General features: G+C 41.1%; 1 protein-coding gene across 9 annotated transcripts in view; it reads left to right on the top strand.

Moving 5' to 3' along the window:
• The first annotated feature begins 631 nt into the window (after positions 1-631).
• Positions 632-22,909, top strand: part of TANC2 (tetratricopeptide repeat, ankyrin repeat and coiled-coil containing 2) — a 363,388-nt gene continuing 341,110 nt past the window's right edge. For 7 of the 9 annotated variants that reach the window (XM_044938803.2, XM_044938802.2, XM_044938799.2 and 4 more), the window contains exon 1: positions 761-1,156. The gene's annotated coding sequence lies outside the window, so the exon portion shown is untranslated. The other 2 variants (XM_044938797.2, XM_044938800.2) reach the window with 2 other exon arrangements.

The following is a 22,909-nucleotide window of genomic DNA, read 5'->3' as shown; positions in this document are numbered from 1 at the left end:
AAATAGATCTCTCTTCTCTTTCTCTCCCCTCCATTCCTGGTTTTGCACTTCATTGTTTCCTGCACCAGTTGACTTCAGACAGCAATTTGAAGCTGTCTACAGACTACAATTGAATATCAGGGAAAGAAGAACTGACAGCTGTGGGACTCAAAGATTCTAGGAGCGACATGTGTATGAGGTGACTTAAGTGGGGGGAAATCTAGAGGACCGTTCTGGCCATCAAAGCAGCAGGACAGGCCCAGAAGTGGGCGCACGTGACAGCAGCAGCACCTCGAGAGTGACATCACTCGGGGGGCGGAGCCGAACCATCCCAGGCCTTGTCTGCTATTGAGCTGCCCTCCCCTCTTCCCCACTGAATGCCCACGACCCCGCCAGTCAAAGCCCCCTGAGGAAACAGAAATGCCCGGACCTCACAGAGCGGCAGAACCAGGGCCCAGCCTCTCGGCGCAGAGACGGGTTCGGTCTCGGCTCTCTCTCCTCGCCACTCCCCACCCCCAAACGGTGGAGGGGGCGGGGGCGCGCGCGCTCCACCACGCACGCGCCCCCACGCACGCGCTCTCCCTCCGCGCTCGCGCTCCTCCCCACCCCGGCCCGGAGGGGGCGGGGCTGCGGGCGGCCTCGGAGGGTGCGACGCCCCCGGCGCGGCGGCGGCGTTAGCGAGCGGCCGGCTGGGCGCGGGTTGCAGGGCGCGCTGCTCCGGCGGGGCCCGCTTGGCACAGCCGCCTCGTGCGAGCCGCCCGACCGGCGGGGTAAGCTGCGAGCGCTCCGAGCGTCGGACCCGGGGCCACCGGCGCTGCCCTCCCGCCGCCGCCCTCGGTGCCTCCTCTGGGCGGCCCCGCCCCCGTTCCCATCCCCCTCGCGCTCACCTCCCGGCTGTGCCGCGCGCGAGGCGGAGCAAGTCGCCCGCCGCCGCCGCCGCGCTGAGGGGCGAGAGCCTGCACCCGCGCCGCCGCTGACAGGGGGACCGCCGCGGGCTGCGCTCGCCGCCGGGAGGCCCCGCCGCGCCTTTCCCGGACGCAAACCCACCGCGGGCGTCGGAGCGCAGCGAGGTGCTCTGGGATCGCGGGCGGCGCCGGCGGGCGGCGCGGTCCTCACCGGAGACCCCCGGGACTGGGGCTTGACCCGGGGGTGCAGCGAGCCCCCCTCAGAGCGGCAGGTGAGAGACCGCGGGAGCCCGGGAAAGGAAGGTCGCTTCAGTGACAGGGGCGTTCGCCTCCGAAGCCCGGGCTCCAGGGAGAGGGGTGGAGGCGAGCGGGGAGGCAGCGAAATGGGCAGCGGAGTGCCTCCGGTGTGGAGGGCGTGGGGAAGGTTGGTTCCCAATGTGGCCCTCGGGGTGGCTTCGGATGAGTCCGGGATCGGTCACTTCGGTGTCACCGAAGGTGTCATGGAATTTGGTACCGAGAGAATCTCCGGATGACGGGGACCCCAGGAGGAGATGCCAGGCAGATTGCTAAACGTGGCAGGGAAGGTGGTGCAGAACGAGTTGCAAAATGTGCCCCCAGAATGCAGCATAAAAGTAGTTGTGAAATGTGCCAGGTAAGGTACAGGGTGGGTTGGCCTGTATGGCGTTGAAATTCACAGCAGAAGTGTTCTTTAGTGATATCGTTAATTCCTCTGGGAAAGGAGGCGTAGTCTAAGAAGAGATTAATAAGGCTCATGGCTAGATATTTTATCACAGGAAATCGAGAGGAGCTATGATATGCTATTTTTTGAGACAGAGTGAGTGCCCACGTGAAAGAAACAAGCAAATTGTGTCTGGTTGTGAGATGGGAAAGAAAAAATAGGGCTAAGATAATTCTGGTTTGCCGTCAGCGTGTAGAGCACTGATACAATTGCAGCCTGTGTTCTATTCCAGGTGTAGGATGTTTAAAATGGTTTTCATCAAACATAAACAATGATAATTAATATTAGGAAGATTTGGGTGTCTTTCACTGTCTTCTCTCCTCCCCTCCAGGAAAAGAAAAAAATACAAAAGACACACACAAAAACCCACCCCACATCTTGACCATAATTCTGAGTTCAAGATCATTAGGCAAAGGGACATTTTTTCATAGGTGCCCCTTTCTTCATTTTTATACAAGTGAAAATTTCTGGAATGAGGAAAACAAAACAATATGGTGAACAAAAGGGATAAATTTTCAGGCATTTTGAGGGTTGGAGCCAAAAGCTGTTGCAATGGTTAATTGCGGTAAATGACAGTAGTGAAATATTCTTGATTGTTGGGGTAGCAAAATAGGAAAAAGAAATTGAATACAGTAAAGGTGGCATAAAAAGCAACAACATGGATACTGTCAGTGGCGCGCTTCTTTCAGCCTTTCCCAGGTAGATCATCTTAGGAATGTGAGCACAGAAATATTAAACATTGTCATCCCCCCTCCATACATACATGCGTGTGTGTGTGTATATATATATATATAAATATAATTACACATGCCGCAAAACATTGTGACTTCCATTTAAGAAGAACATCTGTGTTTTGAGAGGATTGTCAGAACATAGCTGGAATTTCAGAAGTAACAAAAGACAGCTCCATGAGCTATTTAATGTAACTTATATACATTCAGTGAGTGTCTGTATACTATGAAACAAGCAGAAATGGCTGCATGTGTTCATTAGGGTATAGTTAATTATTGATGAGATTTTAGTGCCTTCTGTTGCAGTTCTTGCAGAGAAATGGAGTTATTTGCCTGAATGTTGTTCTTAGAAGAACATTCGCCAGATAATCTGAAAATTCATACTGATTGGCTTCCTCCTGAATCCAGATTCAGCCATTGAGGGATTGTTTGCTTCAAAGACAAACCTGATTTTGCTCCATGATTAATTTTGGGTTTTAGTCATTTCTGTTGATGTGTCCCTCACTTTGGGGGTGAGTGGGGGCTAAAGCATGAGGAGAGGGCCTGAAGAGAATAAAGAGCGATTCTGTTGGATCTTCCTGTTTTGTTCTGACTGTAAGCCATATGTACTGCCACCCCCTACTGTCTGTAGGAAGAGGTGTTACAGAGCCCCATTCTTTTCTTGTTATCACTGCCCCCTTGTGTAAGGGAAGAAATTGAGAGTTGTACTTTGGGAAACCAAAGCTCTCTTCAGATTGTTCTTGATAGAGTGGTTATTAAGATTTATAATCACCTATTCAGAGTCAGGGCTTTAAACTTACTGTCATTCAGGCTTCAGATTTAATATCTGTTTTTAATAGTATCAATTATTGTCAGTAATTCAAATTGCTAAGAATGTTTTTCAATATGTTTGAGAGTAATGTCATACCCTTACATAGCACCTACTCTGTGCCAGCCCTGTTATGCAGGTTTTAATCGGTTCCAGCACCCTACGAGGTATGTACTGTTATTTCCATTTTACAAAGGAGAAATTGAAACACTGAGATGTTAAATATCTTGCCCAGGTTTATTTAGCTAGCAAGTGGAAGAGCTGAGTTTCAATTCAGGAACTCTGGCTGCACACCCTGTGCTCTTCATAAGTGTAGTATGTTGCCTTCTCAATCAAATTGGTGTTGACACACATCATTAAAATGCAGGTGCCCATCATACAAAAGCAAATATATAGATGTGGATAAGCCCAGGTAGGTAGTAAGACACATAAATGTTAAGCCTACAGATACACCAAAAAATACTTACAATAACTGTAACTTATTCAGTTGCAAATACACCGAAAAATACTTTATGTTACTTACAACTGTACAAAAATCTTGGTTATTTAAAGTATGAATATTTCTCTTTAGGAATTTATTTTTGTAGTTTTATTTCTGGGATTATGAGTAGAGGAGTGTCAATACTTTTTATGTGGTTAAGGAAATATTTATGATGGAGGTTTTGGTTTTGGGGGGAACTTTGGAGTTGAAAGTTTTACTTTCAAGTAGTTTGGTGTGTGTGTGTGTTTGTGTGTGCACATAGTGTTCAGTAAAGGTTTACTGGTGCCTTTAAAGAAATAGTTTACTGGTGCCTTTAAAGCGATCTCTGTGTAGAGCAATAGAAATAATTTTCTATAGAGAAATTATTGATTTTTCCTATCTGCTTACATTTTTATGATCCTATTTAAAAAAGAATTAACAAAAATGGGTCAGATGCATATGTACTTTTTACCTTTTTCTTCAACAAATATTTGCTCAGGTTTTTCTTACACTTACTGTTTTATAGATATTGACTACATATGAAATAATATTTATAAAATTATAAAATTTGTAAAGTATAAAAGAATAATCATGCAGCCAACACATATATACCTTCCACACGGTTTAAGATATGAATATCACCTCCTATACTTAACAGTTATTTTCTTCTCTTAGTCAAACTTTCTCCCATTCTGTGAATCACATGTCATGTAGTCAAACACTTACTTCATTTTTATATACATTGTTTGATAAGACAATTCAATATAATCTACTGACTATGACTGAGACTAATTCATGTATGTGTATATACTTTAGTGTATTTAATAAATTGTCTTAGAGCCAAGTCCTGCTCTATATTTATATTGGTCGTTGGCTCATTTTAGCATACTTGAAAAACCTGATTTTGTGTTTGCATCTTTATCATAAAGTTTTACTAAGATGATTAAACATTAGTAGATTATTTCCCTCTTCCGTCATTGATTCTTGACTGTCCTGTGCAAGCTCTCTAGCTGCCCCCCACCCCCAACTTCCTTAAGGCCTTTGTTCTTTTAGTATTTTCTGAATGACTCTGTATGCATTGTTATGAATGGAGAAGGAAGTAAGCCTGGAAAAGAGTATACTAAACCAGTGTTTCCAAAAGGGGAGTTTTAAGGTAGTTGATACTAATTAGATTTAAGGAAGAACAAGTATGATTAAAAGAATGCATCAAAATTCTCTCCTTGTCGTGTTTCTTCCTCTTAGAATTAAAACTGAATCTCTGAGATCTACTGATTGGGCACACTCATTGAATTATGTTGGATTGTACTTATACAAGGGCTTCCCAGGTGGCTCAGTGGTAATGCAGGAGATGCAGGTTCAATCCCTGGGTTGGGAAGATACCCTGGAGGAGGAATTGGCAACCCACTCCAGTATTTTTGCCTGGAAAATCCCATGGTAAGGGTAGCCTGGCGGGCCCAATTCCATGGGCTGCAATTCCAGTCCATGGAATTGCAAAGAGTCTAAAAGAGTCTACATGACTAAGCGACTGAGCACGCAAACGTTCTTATACAGGATCACCAGTGTTTTCTGTCATATTTGTACTGATGGTACCCAGATTTTATTTCAAGGAACTAGAACAAACAATTTCAGATGGTTGTTTACTTTTCTAGTACTAGTCTGATCAAGGTGTCAAATATTATAAAATAGTTTGAAAACTAGTTTAATTGTTTGGAAATTTTTTTCTCAACATTGTATCTGCTCAGAGCCTATGGTTATGGAATACTGCTGTCATTTGGAAAGAAGACACTGTGTAAATAAATAGTTTTGTCTTAGTTATTATACCATGAAAACACCACTGGGTTTATTTGAATAGCATCTTTTGCAGTAGTTTGTATTAGATGAAGATTGTTTATGACTGAAAAAATGAGTCAAGGAGCTGTGTGTGTGGTGATTGAGACTACATCATGACCTTGATGAGTCTCTAAAAATTGATGGAGAGAAGTAGGTTACAAGAAGAGCTTAAAGACTTAACGCTGTGTTTCCCCACCCGATGGTCCTTTTTCTTCCTTTTAGAGGATATTTTTACCTTAAATATTTCAGATTTAAGATAATACTGGATGGAGAATGTGATATTTGGGCCTGGGTTTTAGAAGGCTAAAGCAGTTTGAGGATGTAATCAGAGAAAAAAGTTTCTGGTGGGGATCTTTCATATTCTAGAAAGCTTTAAGTAAATAATTGTAATTCCATAATTTTTTTTCTGGAAGCACATTTCCTTTTTTAGGTCAGTTTATTTTCTTTACAAAATCTTTATAAGTCATTGAAAGCTGTGTTTGTGGATGTTACAAGCATTAGGTAAGTTGCTTTTCTATGGGCCACACATTACCACAGTGTCTTATGTTCAGCTTCTGTTTGTTCTTGAATAGTGAAGGGTAAACATGACTAAGTTTAAGAGGCAAAGAGTTAACTTGATGTTAGTAATTGTTCACCTTTATCCTTTCCTTCCCCGTGATACTAATTTCTGCCTTTATTGAGTGCGTGATATATCCCACCTCTCAAATGCCTTTCTTTTGATCAGAACTTGAGAGATTCTGATGTCAGTTATTTAAACTGAGTAGTTGCATTATAGTGAATAATCTTGTTGGTATGCTTCTTAAAAAATTTAATTGCCTTGGTGGTGTTTTATCTGAAAAACTCGTCTTACGCCTCGTTAGGACACCCATATTATGTCTAACTCTGAAGAAGTTTTTGACAAAATGTATTATTCGATTCTACCTTTTTTTTTCCTTCGGAAGAGGTATCTCAAGTGGAAAGATTTGGAGCACAGCCTGTAAGAGAGCATTCTTCCTTGTTTGCTCTGGTCTCAGTCTCATATATATATATATTTTGTATACGTATAACAAAGTCATTGTTATGTGAAAAAACCATTGGTTTTCCAGGTAATCATGCTTATTTCCTTGTGTGTAAAACCATGCTTGCATTATAAGATTATATTAGATGACATATCTGATCATAGGGGGACAACATGAAAAATGGCACCAGTTTTTTTTATCGCCATGGAAACTTTTTCCTTTCCTTAGGATCTAGCCTTATAAATGGATTAGTTATTAAATTTGGAAATGGGAGTGGGTATGTAGATACTGTGATTTAATCATTTAGGCAGGAGACTCCACCTCAGATCTCACTAAATTCCCTCTGCTAATTGAAGGAAGTCTCTTCTTAGCCCTTTGTTCCTAACCTTGTGTTTTGGGGGTCTCACAATTTCTAGCTGTAATAGCTGAAGTTTGATAAGGCAAAGTTAAGGAAGCTTGATGGGTATTTGTACTCTAGAATTCTATTTCAATTAGAATTCCATGGAATCCTGTAGAGCTCCTGAAGACTGTGAATTAGGGTGAATGAAGGTAATTAGCTTTAGTAGGCATGTGGGATGAAGACTTACTACTACACATTCAAATCCTGCTTCAGCGTCAGAGAATCTTAGCTCTTCCTTTTTAGGGATTTAAAGAGGAAGAGAGACTTCCTTTGGAAGTTGCTCTTCAGACGTTGTTATATTGTAGGATGACAATGCTATTGTTTGGTTGTAAGAAACTTTTGAAATCTTAACGATCCTGAGACCCCTTGTATAGTAGAGAGAACATGAACTTGTGAGTTTTTGAATCCTGAAAACAGGTTCAGATGATCACTCTGTCACTTACTAGCTGTATGAGGAGTTAAAACCTCTCTTGCAGGGTTTCGATGATGATGAATAAAATAATATCAGTGAAAAATCCATAGGACAATATCTAATTCTTAATATTCATTTTTTTTGGAGAGTGTCCTGGATTTCTGGTTTTTTGATGTTCTTCACATAATTCCTTCCCATGATATTTTGCTAGTATTGTCAGTCTAGCTTTTCCTTGTTGTTTTGTCTTGCTCTTCTTTTCAGCCTAGTAAGGTATTAAAAATAGAAACCTATGGTAATTCAGCTACTCATTAATTTATGTCTTGAAATTTTCATTTATGAAAGATTTGATAAGAGCTGAGAGAAAAAGTTCTTGAATAACTGTAAACTTAAAAATAAAAACTCTTAGGCAGACTCCTAGTATGCATTTCTGTTGGTTCTGTTTCCCTTTAAGTACTACATACTTGTGAAAAATTAATTTTTAATTTCCTCTGAAAATAGCAAACCACGACACTTCTTGGGACATTGAGCCCTTTGGCAGTTTTTTTTTTTTTTTTTTTTAATTTGATCATGTGCACATTTTCTACTTTTACAAGCATTTCTCTTTTTCGTGAATAACCGAAACTTCCTCTGTGTGATGACTGAATCCCCCGCTTGCCTGCCACCGTGCGCCATGTTGTTAGCTTTTTGTAATTTTTCTCTTTAAAAAATTTATAAGTGACAGTAAGTCAAGGTGGTTGATTGTGATCTACTTAATAAAAAGGACTTATCTACAGTGTAAAGGAGCAGCCGATGGCACCCCACTTTAGTACTCTTGCCTGGCAAATCCTATGGACGAAGGAGCCTGGTAGGCTGCAGTCCATGGGGCCACACAGAGTCGGACATGACTGAAGTGACTTAGCAGCAACAGTATAAAATAATATACCAGAAAGAGTTTGCCCCTCTTTTTCCAGTATAACAAGCTAGTATTCAAAATCTCATTTTTTCCCCAAGCTTTGATGATTTCTATAATGTTTTGCCCATTTCTGCTCATCTGTGTGCATATCATGCAAACAGTAATTCATTGACTCTTTTTCTTTAACGTGACTCACTTTTTATCTTAGATTTATCCTTGGTTGTCATATTATACACACCTAATAAGTTTGTGCTAGTAAACTAAAAACTAGTTTATCATGAAGACATCTTGCCTTTAGAAAGGCCACTCATATGCAACTTTGGTTCCAGATTGGATCGTTTTGTATTTTTAAGTAAATGAACTTCATAATGATACCTCTTCTTATTTTAGATAATATAATTCTGTTTTGCCTTTGGATGTATTGGGTAGCCATTTATTGAGTGAGTGAGTGAGTGAGTAAGTGAAAGTTGCTTAGTCCTGTTCGACTCTTTGTGAATGGACTTAGTCCATGGAGTTCTCCAGGCCAGAATACTGGAGTGGGTAGCCTTTCCCTTCTCAAGGGGATCTTCACAACCTAGGGATCCAATCCAGGTCTCCCACATTTCAAGTGGATTTTTTACCAGTTGAGCCACAAGGGAAGCCCAAGAATACTGAAATGGGTAGCCTATCCCTTCTCCAGCGGATCTTCCTGACCTAGGAATCGAACTGGGGTCTCCTGCATTGCAGGAGGATTCTTTATCAACTGAGCTATGAGGGAAGCCATTTATTAGTTGTCAACAAATGTTAATTTGTCATTCATTACAGTAGATAACTGGTATCTCCTTCCCCCACCTTCTACTTAAAAAAAAAAAAATTCCAGAAGTATTCCTCTGCTTGCAACCACGGAAATAAACAAACCAGGGATGAAGAAAGAAAAAAATATTTTCCTCTCCTCCACTTTTACCCTTGTGCTAACCAGCATTAACTAACACTTCGAGTATTTTTTTTTTATCATCTTTCTCTTTGCTCAGAAGCCATTAAGCATGTATGAAAGTGAAAAAGTGAAAGTTGCTCAGTTGTGTCCAACTCTTTGTGACCCCATGGACTATATAGTCCATGGAATTCCCCAGGCCAGAATACAGGAGTGGGTAGCCCTTCCCTTCTCCAGGGGATCTTTCCAACCCAGGTCTCCTGTATTGCAGGTGGAGTCTTTACCATCTGAGCCACCAGGGAAGCCCAAGCATGCATATATATATGTGTGTGTGTGTATATATATATATATATATATATATATAAACACATATATAGGCTTTTTGTAACTTGCTTTATTCATTTAAGAATATATCATAGCTAGCTCCAGTTTAGTAAATGAAACTCTAATTAATTTTAAAAAGCTGAATAACATTGCATAGCATACAGCACCATAATTTAGTCTGTTTTTCTCCACCTGATGGATATTAAGATTGTTTTCCTCTTTTGCTATTACAAACAGTAGGCCACTCTTATTCATGAGTAGACAAGCAAACATTCTAAATAAACTATTAGCAAAATAAATCTAGCAGTGCATATAAAATAGATACATCGTGATCCAGTAGAATTTATTCCAGGGAAGCAAGAATACTTAAATATGAACATTTTTTATATTACTGAAGTTAAAGATAAAAAGTATATGATTATCTCTCTTTTTGTGGGGGAGTTGGGGGACTTTGTATTGTGTTTGTGTAAAACAGCAAAAGGAGATTCCTGCCCGTTCGGACGGTAGTCTTAAGTTTTGTACAGTCCTTTGATCCTCAAAGTTGATAGACAAAAACCGTTTTTCTGGAGTCTTTAGGCGGACTATGTAGGACCTGGACTGTGACTCTGACCTTGGCCTTACTACCAGCTTTTGATTGCCAAAGTCTAGTCCTCTTGACAGTATGGAAATAAGCATCCTTCTAGAGATTGGGATGGATGATATGGGTGAGCCTGTCCAATTTAGGGCTGGCACTTTTTAAGATCTTTTATTTGATTACCTTTGGGCTTAATGACCACCTTGTTGGCCTCTGTACAGGTGCTCATTGTCTTGGAAACATTGGCTGGAATTTTTCTGAGGGCTTGCTTGTTGTGCTTGTTGGCAGAATATGTGTTCCTTAGGATCTATTTTTCTTGAAGTCATTTCTAGGACTGGTCATATATGATATTTTTCTTGGATTCGGCCACATCTCTGTTGCTAGCTGCAACTCTGGGAGTGTTGGAGACTGGAAAAAAAGAGACCTTGACTATCTTGCTGCTGCTACTGCTGCTAAGTCGCCTCAGTCGTGTCCGACTCTGTGCGACCCCATAGACGGCAGCCCACTAGGCTCCTCTGTCCATGGGATTCTCCAGGCAAGAACACTGGAGTGGGTTGCCATTTCCTCCTCCAACGCATGAAAGTGAAAAGTCAAAGTGAAGTCGCTCAGTAGTGTCCAACTCTTAGCGACCCCATAGACTGCAGCCTACCAGGCCCCTCTGTCCATGGGATTTTCCAGGCAAGAACACTGGAGTGGGGTGCCATTGCCTTAATAGGTGCCAGAAAACATTTGATAACATTTTGGAGTAATTTCCTCGGAGTGTGTGTGGCATAATTTCTGAATGTTTGCTTAGGTGAAGATGCCTTTCTTTTCTCTTGATCAGTTAAAGGTTATCTTGACTGGATATAGTGTTTTTGGATCATAATCATTTTTCCCCCCCATATAATGTAGATACCTTATTACCACTGTCTTTAAATTTCTTGTGCAATAGAGAAGTCTGATGCCAGTCTGATTCTCCTTTCTTTTGAAGTATTAGTAACTCATTCTTTATCTTCTGCACAAAAAGTCTTCCCTCTTTTATGTGCGCTGTGATGATCAGGTCTAATCTCATCATGTACTTTATCATTTTTATACTATGAGAAACCAAATACTGCCAGCTCATCTCTGATTTTATGGAGTCTGTTTTCTGTCTGTATAGTTCTGTATCTCTCACTTTCTGCCTTCAGTTTTTCTCTTCCTCTCTTCTTATTCTTTACTGTTTAGTGATAGTAAAATCATTTTGATCATTCTGAGTTGATAATCTTAGATACACCTTGTACCTTTCAAAATGTAGTCTCAAATTTTTTTTTATTTCAGTGAAGTTTTTTTAAATTATTGTTTTTACTATATGTTCTATTCCTTGCTTTGATCTTCTTCAGGAATTCCTATCAGTTGTATGTTCAATCTTCTTTGCCATCTTCAATATTGGTCACTTTTTCTCAGATCTTTTCAATCTATTTTTTGAGTTTAATTTTTTTCTCTTTTTTACCTTCTGTTTTTCTTAAGGGACTATCTTTTTATTTACTCTTGTCTTCGTTTCTGGAATATGTCTTTCCTTTTATTTTTAATTCTTACTCGAGTCATGTCTCATTTTGTGTTTTTATAATTCTTGTATTTGTTTTTCTTTCGTGTCTTATGTCATTTTCCTAAGGTCTTTTCTCATTCTGAAATAGCAGGTTTTAATTTTGATCTGTTACATGGGTATGTCTTTCCAGCACGCTTTCATTGTCTGCAGTGATGTTATTCTGCTTCATATTCTCTTTTCTTTTCTGGTTGCACTGGGTCTTCGTTGCTGCATGCCCAGGCTTTCTCTAGTTGTGGAAGGTGGAGGGAGCTACTCTCTAGTTGGGTTCGTGGGCTTCTCATTGTGGTGGCTTCTCTCATTGCAGAGCTTGGCCTTCAGTAATTGCAGCACGAGGTCTCGGCAGCTGTGGCTTGCTGGCCCTGGGGTACAGGGGCTTCAGTAGTTGTGGATCAGGGGCTCATTAGTGTGGCTTGTGGGCCCTAGAGCGTGTCGGCCGCAGTGGTTACAGCACGCTGACTTAGTAGTTGTGGCACACAGGCTTAGTTCCACGACACGTGGCATCTTTCTGGACCAGGGCTTAAACCCGTGTCCCCTGCATTGGCAGGTGGATGCTTACCCACTGTGCCACCAAGGAAGTCCCTGTGTTCTCTTCTTATAACAACTTTATGTGGGATTGACCTTGATACATTTCTGTGACTCATTTTTACTTGAAATTAATTACATGCATCTTTTAGAATGTGACTGGGTTCAGGAAGGCTTCTAACTTTACTGAGCTTTTTATTCTATTGTTTTTGTGTGGTGTTTAAAAATATGGGGGCTTGCTTTCTGAGATTTCCTAAACTCTTCTAGAGGAGGTTCTTCTCTAGTAGTTCTGGACCTTCTCTTCATCTCTCTTGCCTGATCTGACTCCACCCCTTTATGACCATGAAGCCCTTCTCTGCGCCTTCTGAGTCTCACTGTCTGTCACGCAAAACTCCGTTTTATCTTTAACCTCCTCTACTAAACAGCACTGTCTTCGTTCTCTAACTGAAACTTACCTTTTGCCTGAGGGCGCTTACTTCTCTTGGCAAGTTCTGAAGTGGTGGTTCCTCCTAGTGAGGTGGGTTAAGTATTCTCTTTGCTTTCTCATAGTTGCTTCTAGACTTCTTCTGGGTTCACTACTAGTCTCCTGCTACTGCACTTATAATTATGGTGATTTCAGTATTCATGTAGATGATCCTTCTGATATTCTGGCCTCTTGACTTTCTCTTCTCCACTGATCCTGTCTTCTGTCTCAGCCATTCACTCTGTTGCACATCCTTTGCAGATATTTTTAAAGTCTCAGTGCATCTGCATTAACTGGGGAGCTTTCGCAAACTACAGGTGCCAAGGACTAACTCCCAGAGATTCTGATTTGCCTGGTCTGAGGTGTGGCCTGAGATAATGTTTTTGACAGTTTTCCACAGTGACTTTAATGCACACTCAGGATTGAGAGTTGCTGTCCTAGAACTTGCTGTGACTCAAAACTACAACTTTCTATACTGTCAGTTTCTGGCATTTTACTCTCCACCTACCACCTCTATTTTTTCAGGCTCATTTCTTTTATTACCCAACAACCTTAATTCCTTGATCTCACAGGGACCTTTTAATTTACCACCTTTTTGCTCTTCCTCAATTCATTCATGTCCTCAGTTTTTTCTTTTTTACCTTCAAACTAGCTGAATTCCCATATTGCATCATTACAGTTGATCTTCTCCATCTACCTCAACCCTCTTGATTTGACCTTTCTTCTTTAGTGGTTCTTGCCTGGTTAAAACCAACTCTACCAAGGATTTCCCTGATGGCCCAGTGGTTAAGACTCTATGCTTCCAAAGCAGGGGGTGTGGGTTCAATCTCTGGTCAGGGAGAACTGAGATCCAACGTGCTGCATGACATGGCCAAAATTTTTTTTTAAAAATTCAAAAAGTTTAAAACCAGCTCAACCTGTTGTACGCCTGTGCAATTGTAGCTGAATGTGGCTGGAGCAGAATGCCTGTTGACTTTCAATTCTTGGCCAGTACCAGATGACTTTCAATTCCTTGCTTAGTGCTGCCAAGCACTGTATTATTGTAGTTCTTCCATACTGCCATTCACTTAGATGATCCTATCTTTCCCTTGTACTCAAATTTTCCACATTCCGCTTTCTGTCTTCTCTTTCAGCTAATGACTTTGCTTTCTATTTACTGAGAAAACAGAAGAAGTCTTCTCACCACCTGCATCTTTACCAGTGTTACTGTGAATTGTCTTTTCCTCTCTTGAAGGCCATTCCCACTGAGCTCGTCCATTAGAGCTCACCCCTTCTTGCCTTCTCAAAGACATTCTTCTTGTAATTCTTGCCTGTCTGTCCTTTTCTGGATCACTGTCAACAGAATAAAAACATTGTAATTTCTTTCATCTTAAACCTTCTTTTGACCTTCTTCCAGCAACTTCGCCATTTCTTATCTCAATTATACCAGACTCTGCAGAAACAGTTGTCTTTGTTCACCTTATCAAACTCTCCTTTTTACAGCTTTATTGAGGTATTACTCACATTTAACAAAATTCATCTCTTGTAAGAGCATAATTCAATGATTATTATGCATCACCATCATCCAGTTTTACAGTATATCCGTCACCCCCCAAAATTTCACTGAGCCTATTTGCATCCAGTCTCCATTCCAGCCCTATCCCTAGGCAACAGAAAAGTCTGCTTTCTGTTTCTATAAATTGGCCTTTGGACATTCATATAAATAGAATCACACAATATGTAGTTTTGTTTTATACTGTTCAGTCTTTTGCTTCTATCTCTTCATCCAGCATAATGTTTTTGAGATTAATCTATGTTGCCCATGTATCAGTACTTTTATTTTGATTGCTGAATATTACTGTTCTTTTGTGTAGACATACTGTGTTTTGTTTATCCATTCACCAAATAATGGACTTTCTGATTTTTTCTGGTTTTTGTTTATTATGAACAATACCGCTATAGACATTTGGGTACAGACTTTTTTTTTTTTAATGATTCACAGATGTTCCTTTTGCTTTTGAATATTTATTTGTTTATTTTGGCTGTCCTGGGTCTTCATTGCTGCATGCGGGCTTTATGTAGTTGTGGCAAGTGGGGGCTACTCTCTAGTTGTGGTGTGCAGACTTCTCATTGCATTGGCTTCTCTTATTGTGGGGCGTGGCCTCTAGGGTGTTTGGGCTTCAGTAGTTGTGGCTCATGGACTTAGTTTCTCCTTGGCATGTGGAATCTTCCTGGACCAGGAATCGAACCTGTATCCCCGGTGTTGAGTACAAACTTTGAGTGTGGTTATATGTTTAATTTCTCTTAGATTCCTAGAAGTGGAATTGCTGGGTTTCTGATCCATTTTAAGTTAATTTTTTATGTGGTGGATTTAAGCTTATTTTTCTGTGTATGGCTATTGAGTTGCCCCAATAACATTTGTTGGAAAGATTATTCTTTCTTCCTTCGAGTTGTTTTGGCACAATAAAAAAAATCAATACCTAGGGTATTAGAAGGGATTATCAACCTCCTTTGGTTATCTTGACACCTGGAACTTGCTATTAAATCCCCACATAGTCCATTAGTCCATTGTTGCTCCAAACAGGACTACAACCTCTTGGGGATACTGACTCTTCCTGTTCTCTGGCCACTGAGATGGCTACTGTGTCTGGCAGTGCTGCACATTGAATCTTGTTTGGCAGTGGCAGCTAAGCTGCTGGTTTTCATGACCTTCCCACCATGGTTGAAGGCTGCTTGTTGCAGACAGAAGTTCTTTTTGGGAAGGAAGAGAGTTCAGTTCAGTTCAGTCGCTCAGTCATGTCCGACTCTTTGCAACCCCATGAACCACAGCATGCCAGGCCTCCCTGTCCATCACCAACTCCCGGAGTCTACCCAAACCCATGTCCATTGAGTTGGTGATGCCATCCAGCCATCCCATCCTCTGTCGTCCCCTTCTCCTCCTGCCCTCAATCTTTCCCAGCATCAGGGTCTTTTCAAATGAGTCAGCTCTTTGTATCAGGTGGCCAAAGTTGGAGTTTCAGCTTCAACATCAGTCCTTCCATGAACACCCAGGACTGATCTCCTTTAGGATGGACTGGTTGGATCTCCTCGCAGTCCAAGGGATTCTCAAGAGTCTTCTCCAACACCACAGTTCAAAAGCATCAATTCTTCTGCACTCAGCTTTTTTTATAATCCAACTCTCACATCCATACATGACTACTGGAAAAACCATAGCCTTGACTAGATGGACCTTTGTTGACAAAGTAATGTCTCTGCTTTTTAATATGCTGTCTGGTTGGTCATAACTTTCCTTCCAAGGAGTAAGCGTCTTTTAATTTCATGGCTGCAGTCACCATCTGCAGTGATTTTGGAGCCCCCAAAAATAAAGTCAGCCACTGTTTCCCCATCTATTTACCATGAAGTGATGGGACCGGATGCTATGATCTTAGTTTTTTGAATGTTGAGCTTTAAGCCAACTTTTTCACTCTCCTCTTTCACTTTCATCAAGAGGCTCTTTAGTTCTTCTTCACTTTCTGCCATAAGGGTGATGTCATCTGCATATCTGAGGTTATTGATATTTCTCCCGGCAATCTTGATTCCAGCTTGTGCTTCCTCCAGCCCAGCGTTTCTCATGATGTACTCTGCATATACGTTAAATAAGCAGGGTGACAATATACAGCCTTGATGTACTCCTTTTCCTATTTGGAACCAGTCTGTTGTTCCATGTCCAGTTCTAACTGTTGCTTTCTGACCTGCATATAGGTTTCTCAAGAGGCAGGTCAGGTGGTCTGGTATTCCCATCATCCCTGGTGGCTCAGACGGTAAAGCGTTTGTCTTGCAATGCAGGAAACCTGGGTTCAATCCCTGGGTTGGGAAGATCCCCTGGAGAAGAAAATGGCAACCCACTCCAGTACTCTTGCCTGGAAAATTCCATGGACTGAGGAGCCTGGTAGGCTACAGTCCATGGGGTCGTGATAGAGTCAGACATGACTGAGTGACTTCACTTTCTTTCTTTTCAGGATTTTCCACAGTTTATTGTGATCCACACAGTCAAAGGCTTTAGCATAGTCATTAAAGCAGAAATAGATGTTTTCTGAAACTCTCTTGCTTTTTCGATGATCCACCGGATGTTGGCAATTTGATCTCTGGTTCCTCTGCCTTTTCTAAAACCAGCTTGAACGTCTGGAAGTTCACATATTGCTGAAGCCTGGCTTGGAGAATTTTGAGCATTACTTTACTAGTGTGTGAGATGAGTGCAATTGTGTGGTAGTTTGAGCATTCTTTGGCATTGCCTTTCTTTGGGATTGGAATGAAAACTGACCTTTTCCAGAAAGAGAGTAGCCACAGGCAAAAAGATGCCGCAGGCTTGCTTTGCTGTAATCAAATGCTTTTAGTTGATTTTCAGATTGCTTGAAAGTCAAGATCTCCATTCTCTTTTGAACCCGTTCCGAGGCATGTTCTCCCACCATTTCGCTGAAACTGCTTATTACGATCATCAGTGGCTTTCACGTGGCTTAATCCATTGGTTGTTTTTTAGTTTCTATCTTGCTTGAGGTATCAGCACGATTTGATAAAATTGATTACTCTCTCCCCTGGAAAGGCTTTGGCTTCCAAGATGCCACTAACTCTTGACACATAATCTGTGTCATGGATGCTCCATCTTAGTGAATTTCTTTCACTGACTCCTTCTCATCTTCCCAACCTAGAAGTTTAGTGCTTTAGGAATTTTCTCTCTCTTGAGAGTTTGGCTTCCCTTTTTGCTCTCTCAAGTGATTCCCTCTTCCTTTCCATCTTTATATAACTCTCACATCACTGGATCTAGAGATGGAGTAGATAGTCTTTTTATTCCCCTTTTCAGCATTCAAATCATTCTCCTTCTCACTTCCCTAAAGTTATCTAGCTTTGATTCTCATGTCATCAGATTTTATTTGCTACCACCCCTTATTATTGCCATTGAGCATATCTCCTGGTTCATTCCCTACAGTGACTTCTGATGCTTCCTACCCAGAGTTAGGCCAGACTTCACAAGCTAAGGGCGTAGCCCTAAGATCACTCTCACTTCAGACACCAGCTGCAAGTGTCTCCCTCACCTCTCACTCACTGGCTTCAGATTTGAGAGTTCTTAATACTGCCTCAGATTTGATAATTCAGTAGAACAACTTTTAAAACTCAGGGAAGTGCTGTCCTTATGGTTGTAGTTTTATGGTAACAAAAACGATACAAAGCAGAACAAGCCAAAAGAAGGGACACAGGGCAAGGTCCAAGAGGCTCTCAGATGTGATGCTTCTGAAATCGGGCTATGTCACCCTCCTGGCATATCAGTGTATTGTGTACACAGAGTTTCCAACCAAGGAAACTCATCTGAGCTTCAATGTGCGGAGTTTTTATTAGGGTTTCAGTAGTAGTCATGATTGATTTAATCATTGACCTCTTTTAATTTCAGCCTTCAGCCCTAACCTACCTTTGTGAAGGTCAGACTGATAGCCTGTGGCACAAAGCCTCAACCCTCTAAACATATGGTTGGTCTTTTTGGGATAGCCAGTGCCCATCCCGAGTCCGTACCCTCGAACTTCCACCTAATTTCTCTGTTCATTTTGTAGCTAACCCTTCAAGAGTTGTCCATATGCTCTTTCCAGTTTTTTTTCCTCCTCCTCTTTTTTTCAGTTTTGAAATGAAAATATACAAGAAAGTTGGAAGAATGGTACAAAACCATGTCCTTCATGTACATTCACCAGTTGTTAACATGACATTATTCTACCTTGTACACTTTTTTTTGAGTAGTTTGAGGGTAGGTTGTAGTCATGTGTTTACATCTAAAGACTATAGTATTTGTTTCTTAAGAATAAGGACTTTCTCATCTATCTCCTATAATTTTCGAAATCAGAAAATTTAGTGTTGATATAATACTTTTATATATATATTTTTATATATATATTTTATATATATATTATATAATACTCCGCAGTCCACGTTCAATCCTCTCTCTTCACCCAGTGTGTCCTACAGCATCCCCCTCACCCTGACCCTGTCTGGGATTCATACTGCTGTCATGCACTGCATTCTGCTGTTGATTTAGTCTTTAAAATGGAGCAGTTCCTTGGCCTCTCTCATGTTTCTTGGCATGGGCACTTTTGGAAGAGTACAGGCAGTTATCTTGTAGACTGCATCTCGGTTTGGTTTGTCTGTTTCCTTAGATTATATATTTGCAGGGCAGGAATACTGTATAGTGACGTATCCTTCTCAGTACCTCAGAGGCATGTAATTCTGATTTGACCCATTATTGGTAATATTGACTTTGGTTACTTGGTTAAAGTGGAGTCCACTGGGTTTCTTCACTGTAAAGTTACTATTTTATTTTTTGTAGCATATAAGTAATTTGTTGGAAGGTATTTTGAAATTATGTGAATCTCTTGTTGCTCATCAAAATTTTACCTAACAGTTTTAGCATCATTAATAATTCTCACTGGAATTAATTATTACTGGGTTGGTTGCCAAATGAGAGTAACCCAGCCACTTTGTCTGTACTTATTAGTTGATATTCCGTTATGACAGAGCCAGCCAAACCTCCCTGTCTCTCTTCCTTGAATTACAGTATGAGCTTATGGGTTCCTACTTTATTTAGCAGGTTATGATCTATTCCTGTCATTTATTTTGAAGCTCAGATTGTTCCAGGTTTCCCAGTGGATCCAGCTTCAGGCCGGCTTCTTTGTTGTGTGTCCTTATCGTTATTATTAGCTCTTCCTTACTTTTTTGGAACAACAAGATATTTGGGCTCCTATTTTGCTTTCCTGCCCCAGCAGTAGAATCAGATGCTTCTCAATATGAAACCTGGGATTCCTTTTTTTTCTTCTTTTAATTGAGGTATTATTTATAAGCAGAGATATGAACATTCAGTTTAATAGATTTTGACAGTTGCGTACATCTGAATAAGTATCACCACAGACAAGATGTAGAATATTTCTGTCTTCAAAGTTTAGTCATAACCTCTTTCTTCCAGTGCTCCTGCCCCACAGCTGAGAGGCAGCACTTTGTTAAACTCCTACCATAGATTAGTTTTCATTGCGCTTCTGCTTCATGTACATGGAATCGTACGTTAAGTAGTTTTTGGTCTGGCTTCTGTATCAGTCTGAGTCCAGTCACGAGAGACAAACTATATAGTAATTTGAACATCAAACATTTAATATAAATAATTATTGACTATAACAGAGAAATGCAGTAATGAGGCGTTGGCTGATAAGAAGTAAAGAATGTGTGTGTGTTAGTCTCTCAGTCGTGTCTGACCTTTTGTGACCCCCTGGACTGCAGCCTGCCAGGCTCCCCCGTCCATGGAATTCTCCAGGCAAGAAGACTGCAGTGGGTTGCCATTTCCTTCTCCAAGAAGTAAAGAACGTAGGAATATTAAAAGCTATACGGAGAGGCTACTACTCCAGGGTAGAGTACTCTCCCCAGCCACCAGCTGATATTCAGACCTTGTTGAACAGAGCATGGCCAGAACTCACTGAATGGTAGAGAAATTGCTGTGATGCCACACTGGCAGAACTTTCTGGAAGTCTGCCCTTCAGAACTCACTGAAGATCACCCCGCCAAGGAAGGCTATACAAGGGAAAGGGTCTCACCTAGGGCAGTTCACTATAAAACCACCAGAGCGAGGGTCTTGGGAGACGGTGCAGGTCCCTGCGTCCTCGTGGCCACTGTGCAGTCTGCAAGAGAACCCGGAGAAGCTGTAGGACCCCGTGGGCGCCCCACTAGAGAAGGGGCCAGTGCTGTGGGAACCAGGTCCTGGAGAAGCCGTGTGCACTGTCCGGCCTGCTGAGCAAGCACGCTGGGATCCAGAAACAAAATGCTTTCCTCCCGAAGTTTTTACTACAGCTTCTACTGACAAAGCTTAACATTATGCCAGCTGGCAAAGGAAAAAAAATATTTAAAGGGCTCAGATCCATTTCCACAGAGCAGGCAAAAAAAAGGATGAATTTGGAACTGAGAGGCAAAATTGGATTATTAGCGCAGGTTACATTTTCTTACTTCTTTGGAATCTTTTAAATTTTTGAGAATAGTAGAGACCAAGTGATACTATTTACCTCCAGAGAAGAGCTTATGCTACCTCTGTTTAGGAAGTAGAACGGAAGGCTGAGTTCTGATTTATCTTTGACCTGTGGCTGGGCCTTGTTGTACCTGAGTTTGTTTTAGTTCACTGTTTGCTTCAAATGTATTGAGGGTGGTGTCAGCACTGTTTTTTGTCAAGCGGGCTTGGTATCTGACCACTGGGGTTTTCAGAGATCTCTTATGCTTTACAGTCGTGCCCCCAGCTTTTTGAGATGAGTAATATTTCTCTCTGTTTTATAGCCTTGGCTGCCAAATGTTTTTGCTTTGTCTTTCCTGTCTTTATTCTTCTCAAAAATTAGCATATACATGCATATTTTATTTTATCTTTCTTACAGGAAAAGTATTTGCATACTATAATACTCATGTTTTGCTTTTTTTTTTTTTACTTAGCATATGATAAAATCATTTTATATTACTTCATAGAGAGTTTTATTCTCTATTTTTTTTTGATCGGTTGTATATAGTACTCCATGGTGTGTGTTTGTGTCAATGGTTTCTTTAGTCAGTCTCCCATGTTTGGCTATTTATGTGGTTCCCATTATGTTGCAGTAAGAAATTATACTGTAATGAAAAATCTTTGATGTATGTATTTTCACATCGTTAGAGTATATTCTCTCTCCAACCCTTTCCAAACAGAATTTTGCCCTCAGTATTCTAGTGCAGCTACTCTTGTCAAGGACTTCGGTGACCTCCATGCTGCTAAATACTGTAAACAATTCTAAGTCCTCATCTCATATGAACTCAGGCTGCACTCACTCCTTTGATAGTGTCATTCAGTCTTTATTTACTATCTACATGTTGATAACTCCCAGATATCTGTATCTAATCCACGTTTCTTTCCTAGATTCCAGACTCATATATCCAGCTGCTTACTTGACATTTCTACTTGGGTGTCTAATAGATATCTCAAGCACATTTGCCGGAAATTAACTTTTCATTGTTCCATCTCCCACCCCCAAGCCCCATCTATTCAACCTGTAGTCTTTTCCATTTTGCTGATGGCAGCTCCATCCTTCTACTTGTTCAGAATGTCGAGTCATCCCTGATTTCTCCCTTCCATTCCCCGTATCCAATCTGTCAGGAGATCCTTTAGCCATACTTTAAAAACATCTGGAATCTGGCAGCTACTGACCACCTCCACCCAGGTCTGAGCTATTAATCCTAATATTGCTTACCTGGATTACTGTAGCCAGCTTTCTAACTGGTTGCTTCTACAGTTGTATTTTCAAAACGGCAGCCAGAGTGATCTTTTAAAAATATGTCAGATCATGATTTTCTTTAGTATCTGCCCTCTGACTTCCCATCTTACTCACAATAAAAGTTAAAGTTCTTCCAGGGGTTAATAAGGCTTAGACATTGTGGCTCAAGTCATTTCTGTGATCTCATCTATGTTCCTAACCCCTCTTGCATGCTGATCCCTTGTACTCAAGGTACACAGGCCTTCTTGCTGCTGCTGCTGCTGCTGCTGCTAAGTCACTTCAGTCGTGTCCGACTCTGTGCGACCCCATAGACAGCAGCCCACCAGGCTCCCCCGTCCCTGGGATTCTCCAGGCAAGAACACTGGAGTGGGTTGCCATTTCCTTCTCCAATGCATGAAAGTGAAAAGTGAAAATAAAGTCGCTCAGTTGTGTCCAACTCTTAGCGACCCCATGGACTGCAGCCTACCAGGTTCCTCCGTCCATGCGATTTTCCAGGCAAGAGTACTGGAGTGGGCTGCCATTGCCTTCTCCACAGGCCTTCTTACTGTTCCTTAAATAAGCCCAAGCATCTTTCTGGCTTAATGACCTTTGCCGTTGCACTTCTGTTTCTTCTGCCTAGAATTTTATGCCCCTTGCATAGCTTGCTTTATCATCCTGTTCGGGTTTTTGCTCCTCTCTTTACAGTTACAACCCTCTGATGTCTCTTTCCCTCAGCCCTCCGGTATTCTTGTCATTGCTGCGTGCTTTTTTCCCTCCTTTAAGAGTTTATCATGTTGTGATATATACTATGTACAAGTTACTTGTTTATATAAATATTTATCAAGATCCTGAGCTCACTAAAGGGATTGCTGACTGGTTCCTTGCTATATTTCCAGTACTTGGAATAGTGTTTGTCATGTAGTAGATAATCAGTAGTTGTTGAATGAGTAATATTGAATGATTGAATTAGTCCTGTCTGAAGCTCAGAGCTCTTTAAATGTTAAGCTTTAATCATTTTTTTCAACATACAGTGTTTCTCAAACTTTAGCCTGCCTTGTGGTCAGAAGAAGGAAAAACTGAAATTTCCATTTACTGTAGAAGTACATCTAGAATAATTGTTTTAAATATTATAAATGTATGTGAAAATTATCAGAAAAAA

The sequence above is a fragment of the Bubalus bubalis genome, chromosome 3 (genome assembly GCF_019923935.1).
Source record: "Bubalus bubalis isolate 160015118507 breed Murrah chromosome 3, NDDB_SH_1, whole genome shotgun sequence".
Lineage (NCBI taxonomy): Eukaryota > Metazoa > Chordata > Mammalia > Artiodactyla > Bovidae > Bubalus > Bubalus bubalis.
The sequence above is the reverse complement of the archived record's forward strand: the minus strand, read 5'-3'. Positions and strand labels throughout refer to the sequence as shown.